The sequence below is a fragment of the Poromitra crassiceps genome, assembly GCF_964638095.1.
Source record: "Poromitra crassiceps genome assembly, chromosome: 20".
Classification (NCBI taxonomy): domain Eukaryota; kingdom Metazoa; phylum Chordata; class Actinopteri; order Beryciformes; family Melamphaidae; genus Poromitra; species Poromitra crassiceps.
This window is the reverse complement of record NC_139637.1, coordinates 26744841-26754307: the sequence shown is the minus strand read 5'-3', so window position 1 is coordinate 26754307 and position 9467 is coordinate 26744841. Positions and strand designations below refer to the sequence as shown.

The 9467-nt window shown below is 43.1% G+C and overlaps 1 pseudogene across 1 annotated transcript in view; it reads right to left on the bottom strand.

The window, feature by feature from the left end:
* Positions 1–9155, bottom strand: part of LOC310794991 (extracellular sulfatase Sulf-2-like) — a 38782-nt pseudogene extending 29627 nt beyond the window's left edge. Inside the window, exons 1-3 of the transcript in view lie at positions 8996–9155; positions 1097–1216; positions 670–789 (exon numbers count right to left, since the gene is read on the bottom strand). The product of the transcript in view is annotated as an extracellular sulfatase Sulf-2-like (transcript). The remainder of the gene's footprint in view (positions 1–669; positions 790–1096; positions 1217–8995) is intronic.
* Positions 9156–9467: the final 312 nt, after the last annotated feature.

Below are 9467 nucleotides of genomic sequence, written 5' to 3'. Positions count from 1 at the left end.
AGAGAGGAAGGGAGGGAGATCGTGTTAGAGAAAATGCTATCAGACTGACTATAGTTCAGTATTTTTTCCCCTTTTCAGTTATTCATTGAAATAGATACAAACATAATATGGATCCTCATACAAATACTGTCCTGAACATTCACACACATTTGATCTCCTACCACAGAAATCCTAATCTACCACCTGTCTTGATGTAACACATCTCTGTAGCACAGCTGTACCATACTGTACTATGTAACAGCACTAACTTATCTAGTATGAAGTCAGCTCTCTGTGCATCACTGCAGCACAGACAATGCTCTATCCATCTCTGCTCATTGTGCTCATGTCTCTTCCTCTCATGAGACCTGGAATCATATTAGATATATTCAAGCAAGCTGGATCTCTAACTCAAGAACTCTTACTTTAGCTCATTCTAGAACAGAGAGAGAGAGAGAGGGAGAGAGGGGAGGGAGGTGAGAGAGAGAGAGCGGAAGGGAGGGAGGGGAGAGAGAGGGGGGGAGAGAGAGAGGGGGAGAATCAGCCAGGAGAATCAATGCATATTGCATTAAAAGCCAAATATTTACATGTAAGTGTGTGTGTGTGTGTGTGTGTGTGTGTGTGCGCGTGCGCGTGCGTGTGTGTGTGTAAGTATATGTGTGTGTGTGTGTGTGTGTGTGTGTGTGCTACCTGTCCTGTATCCAGTGTCGTTGAGGTAGACCCCGAAGGTCGCGGGCTCGTGCTGCCGTTGCCACGACAACGAGGAACAGTTTCTCGTTGTTGGTGTAGGTGTTGTGGTTGTGAACGTACCTGAGAGAGAGGGGGAGGAGAGAGAGAGGAGAGAGAGAGAGGGGAGGAGAGAGAGAGGAGAGAGAGGAGAGAGGGGAGGGAGAGAGAGAGAGAGGAGAGAGAGAGGGAGGAGGGAGAGAGAGAGAGGAGGAGAGAGAGAGAGAGAGAGTTATTGTTGTTACTATCCAGAAATATTGTATGTGATGATCTATATATTTAATAATCAGTTTATTTCATTTTATTTGACTTTATTTCTATTGCATTAATATTTGAATCTATGCTTTGGCAACATGTGCACATGTATCATGCCAATAAAGCTTGAACTTACTTCCCAGTGAGCATGCTCGAACGTGATGGACAGCACATGGGCGTGGTCACGAAGGCGTTGGAGAAATAAGTCCCGCCTCCTCCATGATGCGGCGAGTCTTATTCATGGCCTGCATCGACCCTGGAGGGAGAGAGAGAGAGAGAGAGAGGGAGAGAGAGAGAGAGAGAGGGAGAGAGGGAGAGAGAGAGAGAGAGAGGAGAGAGAGAGAGAGGAGAGAGAGGGAGGTTCCATGATAGTGTAGTAGTGTGATGTGCTATATTATGAACAGGGCAAGGTACATTTTGGCAGAATTTACATGGAGTGAATCATAGACTTTTATTTTGAAGGATGCAAATATACATTCCCGTTTTCAGGGTTTATACAGTACGTTCTCTACGTGTTGTTGATATGTGTGTGTCATGAAGTGGTTTAAATACGTATATTGGTTTTTCATGTTAAGAGTAGAGGCCTTCTCGTAAAAGGGGACTTGCTGGAAGTATAGTGAGCATTTTATTGTGCTAACTCCTGCACTTCTGTCGGCTTTGTTGCTGGACTTTCCGGGAAAGGGTTCGCAGTTTCTCTGCTCTCTGCATTTTCGCTGTTTTGGTTGTAAATATGTTAAGTTACTTAAAAACACTTGTAAATTCACTGTATTTGGATTGTGATATTTTACAGTTGCATGGCCGCAATGCAGTGGTGTAATGTAACTAACTTAGTATAAATACTTAAGTACTGTACTTAAGTATTTTTCTGAGTATCTGTACTTTACTGATTATTTATATTTCTGTCAACTTTCACTTTTACTCCACTACATTTCCCAAATAAAATGGATACTTTTTACTCCACTACATTTCCCCCAAGCATCTTAGTTACAAAGTAAAATCAGAGAAATTGCGTAGCCTGCAAGCAATCAGGTTTGGCAAATCAGTGCTCCTAGTTTGCCATTCCATTTGGTGGCTGTAATGCAACATAAGGTTGTTTGCCAGCGGCTATAAAAGTCAAGAAGAAGAAATAGACTTCCACTCAAGCCCAGGCATGTCTTTTGCTTGATTTTTTTTGCAGCATTTACTTGTACTTTTTACTTTCAATACTTAAGTACCGTAAATTCCGGACTATAAGACGCACCGGTCTATAAGCCGCACCTTCAAAGGTGACTATTTTTTTCTTCTATAAGCCGCACCGGACTATAAGCCGCGGGTGTTTTGATGTTTAATTACCATATGTAAGGCTTCGTGCACAGAGGGGATTGTCGGGAATGGATGGCTGTTTGGGGAAGCTCCCATTTATTAACATTTCAACAAAACAAAAGTCAGGTCACTAATCCCCAGACAAAATCACACATTGTGGTATTTTTTGTTTTTTTTACAGTGCACACAGTGTCCGCGGTGTGGTGAAAAGAGGGCAAGAGAGGAAATTAAAACAGAAGTGGATTTATAGTTAGAAAGAGTGCTAAAGAAGAGAGAATTCCGTTTTTTATTTTTTTATTTTAGTTACCCACAGTACTATTGACCAGTCCAACTCAAAAGATATTCGGCAGTTTCACTTTGAGCTCTTGTTCCGCCGCTGTCCATCAATGGTTATGACGAGTCTCGCTGGGTACAGTACGCCAAAGCGATATCCATTGACTCGATGATGCTGTTGTATGTTGCGCGTTTCTGTTGCACCAACGCGGAGGTCCTGCCGGGACGAAAAAGCGCGTACCCTCCCAGGTGAGGGGCTTCTTCCCCGCAGCCTGGAGGATGAGTTGACGGTCGGGCCAGCGGAGTAGGCAGATGAAGATGGCCCTCGGTGGCAGGCCGGAAAGAAAGAAGAAAGGAGGAGGAGGAGAAACCGCCACCTCCACAGCCAGCCACCTCACACACCCCAACTGTTTAATAGTGCCCGGCTCGCATGCCTCTCGGTCGGCTGGCCGGACAATATGCACCCCGCTGCAGCAGCACCTTCGGGAGGTTTTCTCACTGTGTTCGGGACTTCGGCTCTAACTCGGCCAGATGGCTGGACACGAGTGAAACTCTTCACGGTTGCATTATTTTCTTTAGTGAGTGAGTGGATGGACTTCTGCACGTTTTCAAACTTGTTTTCAAGCTGCTCAAAACCTCTGAGCGATGTCGGACTTAATCGATAGTGTTTCACGGAGTAAAAGTTTAGCCCAAGCGGTGTATCTCCAGCCTCCAGCAGGTGAGTCATTTCCTCATTCATGGCGTGATTGCTTCGTCTTTTTCTTTCTGCTAACCTGTGTTGTGTTATGTTATGTTATGTTATGTTGTTAAAAGAGGGCAAGAGAGGAAATTAAAACAGAAGTGGATTTATAGTTAGAAAGAGTGCTAAAAAAGAGAGATTTTTTTTTTTTTTTGGAAAAAATCCATAGATAAGACGCACCGTTATATAAGCCGCAGGGGGCAAAAAAGGCCAAAAAACGGGAAAAAAGCCGCGGCTTATAGTCCGGAATTTACGGTACATTTAATATCAGAAAATTACTTTTGATACTTAAGTACAGAAAATATCAAGTACTTTAAGACTTTTACTCAAGTAATATTCTAATGAGTGACTTTGACTTTTACCAAAGTCTTTTTCTGGGAAGATATCTTTACTTTTACTTAACACATTCACTGCCAGCCGTTTTTTTTTTTTTTACTGTAGGTAGCTTCTGCCAAAGTTTTTTTTTGAGGATTCTGGCTCATCTTTCAAGACCCGAGGATTCTTTTCTGCTAAGATTTTGTGAACACAAAATATCTCAAAAGAACTAATAGAATGTGTGCTTTCTCTGTCTAAAAGAGTTAGTTTGTAGAGTTAGTAGTTATGTAGGCATTAGCACTTGAATACAGCATGGTTTCAGCGTCTGAAAATTTAAGCTGAGATAAATAGCTTTTTGTGAAATTCGATAGAACAGTCACTTTAACCATTCATTTTTGGCATCAGTAAGACGTCAGACATCTAAACAATAGTTTTGAACAGTAATTTCCTCCATAACAGCAGGAAACCCCCCTCTCCTTCAAACTCCTCCCTCCGTGTGTGTTCTTCTTGGCTGCAGCGGGCGTGTCACAAGCGAGTTTCTGCTGCTGCTGCTGCTGCTCCTGTCTGCTGGCGGCCGCTGGGCAAGTCTGGATGGGCTCGCTCGTTTCTTGGGGTTTCGGTTGAGAGCTTTGATGAAGCTTTTGCGATTCTGGTCTTATTTATGCTCCCCACCCCAAAGACCCCCTCGCTCCTCCCCACCCCCAAGACCTCCTTGTTCCGACCCCCCACCCTCAAAACCACCTCCCCCTCCCACCCGCTCACCTTTCCCTCAATCTCCCTGCCCGCCCCAAAGGGGAAAACTGAAAAAATCATTTCCGGCCCCAAAAACAAGGTCACAGAGCATCATGAAACGATCAAATGTCTAGCTATCCCCACCCTGATTAGCTACAGAACAAACAAAGATTATCTCTCAGCACGTCCTGTTCCAGGACCAAGCCTAGTATCTGTTCTCCAGGGACACTCTGAAAAGCATTTACAAAATCAACCCAGCAATGCAAGTATCAAGGCTGCACTGCTAAATATTAGGTCACTTGTAAGCAAGTCGCTTCTAATAAACGATCTGATTACGAGTCATAAACTGGACCTCATGTTCCTCACAGAGACCTGGCTTGATCTAAACAACAGGGAATATGTTCTTAACCCTAGAACACTAACGTCGGGTGATTTTCGCCCGGACAATTGAATTCACGTGATTTTCATTGTCTTGCTGCTGTCTGAGGTGGGCGGGTCCTTAGGTACCTTCAGGATGCTCACTGACGTCATTGAATGTAGGTTTGTTTCCCTGCTCCCATTCATGGTTTTTTCTACCGGCTACGCGTTCGGGTGATTTTCACCCGACGTTAGTGATAGAGGGTAAAATATCTTCGGGTTAGTTACAATGGTATTGTGGTGACTTTTTTTTTTTTTTCACCACACAAGTCCCATGAATGGGTGGACCGAAGGAGAAGTTGGGAGCTCCTTTTTTTTGCGAGGGGGGATTTTTTATAACGATTACCTCATTTTTCCCGAATTTGACATATTTTTTATAGTGTCCCCCATAATAAACTTTTTTGTGTTTTTTGTGATATTTCACATTTAAAAACAAAAGAAGAGTACCTCAATTTGCCATGTATTGTTGTACTTTAAGATATTTTGATGAGAAGTATGTTTTATGGGGTATATTGCATCGGGTGAAATACACCCGACGTTAGTGATGGTGTGACTTTAAATCACGTTAGTGTTCTAGGGTTAATGAGTCAGCCCCACCTAACTTTAACTACATTGACGCCCCCAGAGTCGGTAAGAAGGGGGGAGGAGTAGCTATTATTTTCTCTGATGTTTTTCAATGTAAGCAGGTATCGTTTGGCGACTTTTCATCGTTTGAATATCTGGCCGCTGTTCTGAAGTGCTCTCCCTCTATTTTACTACTGATTATATACAGACCACCTAAGTACTCTAGTAGTTTTTTTGATGAATTTTCAGAACTCCTTTCTATAATCTCCATAGAACACGACTGTTTAACTATTGCAGGAGATTTTAATATTCATATTGACAACCCCAATGATAATAATGCCAAAGAATTGAATAACGTCCTTGACACTTTTGACCTGTTACAACATGTCTCTGGGCCCACTCACAATCGAGGCCATACCCTAGACTTATTTATCACCAAGGGCTTTGAGTCATCGTTTCTTTCAGCTAGTGATGTTGCTCTGTCCGACCATCTCTGTATCTTTCTTGAACTCAAGGTCACCCCTATCGCTCTTACTCGGTCAAAAACCATCAAAAAGCGTCACATCAACGAGAGCACTAGCACACGGTTCATGGAGGCTTTCTCGCTGGCCCCTTACCTCTCCTCAGCCTCTGTCAATGATCTCCTAGATAACTTCAATTCTAAAACCCTAAAGGCTATTGATGCTGTAGCTCCCATTAGATCTAAACTAATCTCCGGTAAGAAAAAAGCACCATGGAGAAACGCTCCCTCTGTAAATAACAAAAAAAGAGATTGTAGGAAAGCCGAGCGCAAATGGCGGAAAACTAAACTTCACATCGATTATGACATCTATAAAAATAGTCTTCACTCCTACAACCAGGAACTAAAAAATTCCAGAAAATTCTTCTTCTCCGACATTATCAGCAAAAACACCAATGACGCTCGCACTCTTTTTGCCACTGTTGACAGGCTGACAAACCCCCCCCCACAAATTGCCCCTGATCTTCTATCCAATGTCAAATGCAATGAATTTGCGACCTTCTTTAGGGATAAAATTATAAATATCAGACTAACTATTTCCACATCAAGAACAAATGTGGCTCCGCCGCACCCACAGAATAGGTGCTTAATTAACATGACTCAGTTCAATGTCATTGACCATAAGAAACTAGAAGAAACGATACGAGGCCTTAAATCCTCATCGTGTTGCCTAGACACCCTGCCAACAAGCTTTCTAAAAAATGTCTACAGTTGCCTGGCGACCGACATACTGAAGATAATTAATACCTCTCTTCTTACAGGCATTTTTCCAAAATCTCTAAAAACTGCAGTTGTTAAGCCCTTGCTAAAGAAGCGTAGCCTCGACCCCTCTATAATCAGCAATTACAGACCAATATCAAATCTTCCCTTTATTAGCAAAATACTCGAAAAAACTGTCTACCAACAACTCAATACCTTTCTATCCTCCAATGATCTCCTAGATCCCTTCCAATCAGGCTTCCGACCCCATCATAGCACCGAAACTGCGCTTATCAGAGTTATAAATGACATCCGAATGAACACTGATTCAGGTAAAATCTCAATCTTAATGTTACTAGACCTCAGCGCTGCCTTTGATACGGTTGACCACGAAATTCTATTGGACAGACTGGAAAACTGGGTCGGGCTTTCCGGCACGGTCCTAGAGTGGTTCAGATCTTATCTGCAAGACAGGAACTACTTTGTCTCCATTGGCAACTACACATCTGACCAAACCAAAATGACATGTGGGGTACCCCAATGATCAATTTTAGGTCCTGTCCTGTTTAACCTTTATATGCTCTCTCTGGGCCTAATTATGCAAAAAAACAAAATAGCTTATCATAGCTATGCAGATGACACCCAACTCTACATAGCCCTCTCATCGGATGACTATGCCCCCATAGAGACACTGTGTCAGTGCCTTGCGCAAATTAATGATTGGATGTGCCAGAATTTTCTCCAACTTAATAAAGACAAAACAGAGATAATTGTCTTCGGCAAAAAAGAAGATAGGCTCAAAGTTACTGCTCACCTCGAATCCCTATCTTTGAAGCCAAAGGACCAGGTAAAAAATCTTGGCATTATTATTGACTCTGATCTAAATTTCAACTCCCACATCAAGCTTATAAGAAAATCTGCCTTCTATCATCTAAAAAATATAGCAAGGATTAGAGGCTATATGTCCAAACAAGATCTTGAAAAACTAATTCATGCTTTCATTTCTAGCAGGCTAGACTACTGCAACAGTCTTTTCAATGGTCTTCCCAAAAAAGCTATTAAACAACTACAGCTCATTCAGAATGCGGCTGCTAGAGTTCTAACAAGAACCAAGAAAGCTGAAAACATTACACCAGTTCTCAAATCCCTGCATTGGCTGCCAGTAAATCTTAGAATAGACTTTAAAATTCTGCTAATAGTTTACAAATCTCTCAACGGGTCAGGCCCACACTACATCTCTGAAATGCTTCTACACTATGAACCATCCAGATCCCTGAGATCTTCAGGCACTGGTCTACTAATTGTCCCGAGGACCAAATCAAAACATGGTGAAGCCGCGTTCTCCCACTATGCCTCTCATAACTGGAACAAACTCCCTCAACACATTAGATCTGCCCCTACTCTGCCTATTTTTAAATCCAAGCTAAAGACCTTTATGTTTACTCTTGCTTTTAACTGCTACTAAACTACTGCCTCTCTCGGCCTGTAATTTAAAAAAAAAGATTCCTGTACATTTCCAACAAATGGACTGTACATGTAATAATAATACTGAAGAATGCCTTGTAACTTATTTAAAACAGAAATAATGTTTCATGTTTGTTAATTTGAGTATATATTTTAACTAAAACTGTCGGCTGTGTTTTTTATGTGTTTTTTATATGTGCATTGCTTTGCTGCTTGTTTTTTCGATTATTTTTTTGTAAAGCACCTTGAATTGCCTTGTGTATGAAAGGTGCTATATAAATAAAATTTGACTTGACTTTTGACTTGCGTGTTTCAAAGTGTGTTGCACCCATAATCTATTATGCAAATTTGCAATCCCCCACCGCCAGCAACCAGCGCGAAAACGAAAGCGTTTTCGCCAATCCATTTTACAGTATGAGAATGGTTTCATCGCGCGTTCCCCTGCAGTTTTGGCTCGGCTTTTTCTAGTCTGGAGAGCACTGTCGCCACTTAGTGGGTCGGTGGAATGGGTTGTACACGTTCGGTGGCTCCCATATTTATATAGAAGATGTAAAAGGGTTAGATGCACATCCCACCGTCAAATTTTTTTTTTTTTTTTTTTGACGTATCAACTCGTCATTGGCAGTTAACCGTTGGATTTTTTTTGACGTATCAACTCGTCATTGGCAGTGAACGTGTTAAGTATGGTTTTCGAGTAGTTTATACACCACTGCCGCAGTGTAGCTTGCCCTGCTAGAGTGTACTGTTAGCAGCTAGCTGCTAGCATGGTGCATTTACTGATCTTGATCATGTTACACAGGTGCTGTGACCAGGTATGACACAAACAGTGGTTCTCAACCTGGGGGTCGGGACCCCCCGGGGGTCAAATGGTGAATGCGTGCGCACTAGGAAGTCGTTGTTTGGGCAGTGGCGGGAGGGGGGTCAGAAAACCTCACAGCAAGAAGGTCCCGGGTTGGAACCCCGGTCCGTAATTGTTCTAGGTACATGTATAGTAATAGTTTTTATGTTACCTAGCTCTATATCCTGGTCGTCAGTCAGGATGAGGATGATATTGGGCCGAATGTTGCGTCTGTCTCTCTGGAGGCGGGGCTTGAGACGCTGGCCAGACAGGTAGTGGGCGTGGCCTAACGTCAAGGAGACGAACAGGAAGAGGAGGAGTCGGCCCGCCATGGCCTTCGACCCCTGACCTCCCGACGGCTCGACCAGTCAGCTGCTTCCCGTGGAGTCTCAGCTTCTGCAAGATAAACACACGGGGATCAAACCTGTGAGCGTCCGGTGACAGGTGCTGCTAAAGCCCAGGTCACACTGTGAGGAGGATCCCCCACCACCTGACTGCCCTACTCATTAACACATGTTTTTACACTCAGACAGACAGACAGACAGACAGACAGACAGACAGGCAGACAGGCAGACAGACAGACAGACAGACAGGCAGACAGACAGACAGACAGACAGACAGACAGACAGACAGGCAGACAGACA